Source organism: Orycteropus afer, unplaced genomic scaffold (assembly GCF_000298275.1).
Source record: "Orycteropus afer afer isolate SDZICR_OR568_19922 unplaced genomic scaffold, OryAfe1.0 scaffold00352, whole genome shotgun sequence".
Taxonomy (NCBI): domain Eukaryota; kingdom Metazoa; phylum Chordata; class Mammalia; order Tubulidentata; family Orycteropodidae; genus Orycteropus; species Orycteropus afer.
In genome coordinates this window covers 1460941-1461843 of record NW_006921939.1, presented here as the reverse complement: position 1 = coordinate 1461843, position 903 = coordinate 1460941, and the positions used below count along the sequence as shown (strand labels likewise).

At 47.1% G+C, this 903-nt stretch overlaps 1 protein-coding gene across 1 annotated transcript in view; it reads right to left on the bottom strand.

Annotated features, from left to right (window-relative positions):
• Positions 1-903, bottom strand: part of TMEM164 (transmembrane protein 164) — a 331590-nt gene that overhangs the window by 44975 nt on the left and 285712 nt on the right. The gene's annotated exons all lie outside the window — the stretch shown is intronic.

Genomic DNA, 903 nt, shown 5'->3' with positions numbered 1-903 from the left:
GTGCTCTATCTGTCCCACCCGCTTGCCTCCCAGCTCCCTGCTGTTTCTTCCAGACCATTATTTCACCTCTGCCTTTATATGAACATGCTTTCCCTCCCCTGTTCTCTTCCTCTTTGTTCATCAGCACCATCACCTAACCTGTTGGTCACTTCCTCCACATTCCTCCAAGTCTTTGGTCCATGACTCACATTATTTCCATTACAACTGCAGCCAGCATCTTGAGAGACTCCTAATGAGGACCACTGATCTCACCCCAGCCTCTTAAGGTTTGAGCTTCTTAACGCACAGTGACTTCTGCATTCCATTCTCATCAATGGGTGACGGCTGTGCATGAGGAGCACTGGCCAGGAATCAAAGCCAGGTCTCCCGCATGGAAGATGAGAATTCTAACATGGAACCACCAATGCACTCATTTCCATCTCTGGTGCCCTCTAAATGGGATGCCTCAATTTCTAACTTGTGCAAGCCTCAGTTGCCTAGAAGATATATCTCTGCATGGCACAACCCCAAGATTATCGCAGATAGTAGATTTGCCATTCTCAGCCACTGAGTACAAACTCAAGTCAGGTTCCCTTCATCCAGGCATTTCACCAAATGAACCATATTTTTTAGACTGTTTACTTGAAAAAGAACTGAAGGATGTTCTGGGTTGGACATTCACATGGAAGGGTCTATCTTATCAAGCTTTTGTCCTGAGGTGCTGGAGAGCCCACTCCGACCAGGATTCATCCTCAAAGTACCTCGTGGGGGAATGTCTGATCACCCAATCTGTGTCTAAGGCCACTAAAAGGCCCATCTCCTACCATCCTGCTCCAGCACTAGTAGCAAAGTTCAACAAGACAGAAAATAACAAATGCTGGTGAGGATGTGGAGAGATTGGGACTCTCATACACTACTGGTGGG